This window comes from Arachis duranensis, chromosome 2 (assembly GCF_000817695.3).
Source record: "Arachis duranensis cultivar V14167 chromosome 2, aradu.V14167.gnm2.J7QH, whole genome shotgun sequence".
Taxonomy (NCBI): Eukaryota; Viridiplantae; Streptophyta; class Magnoliopsida; order Fabales; family Fabaceae; genus Arachis; species Arachis duranensis.
This window is the reverse complement of record NC_029773.3, coordinates 27,084,405-27,084,611: the sequence shown is the minus strand read 5'-3', so window position 1 is coordinate 27,084,611 and position 207 is coordinate 27,084,405.

The window sequence follows — 207 nt, the reverse complement described above, 5'->3', positions numbered from 1 at the left end:
TAATAGAATTTTATTAATACTTGAGGTACAGCAGAGCTCCACACCCTTAATCTATGGTGTGTAGAAACTCCACCGTTGAAAATACATAGGTGGAAGGTTCAGGCATGGCCGAATGGCCAGCCCCCTCTAAACGTGATCAATGATCCCCTAAGATGAAGAATAAAACAAAACTGAGATCAAAGATGAAACGTGGTCAAAAGACATCTA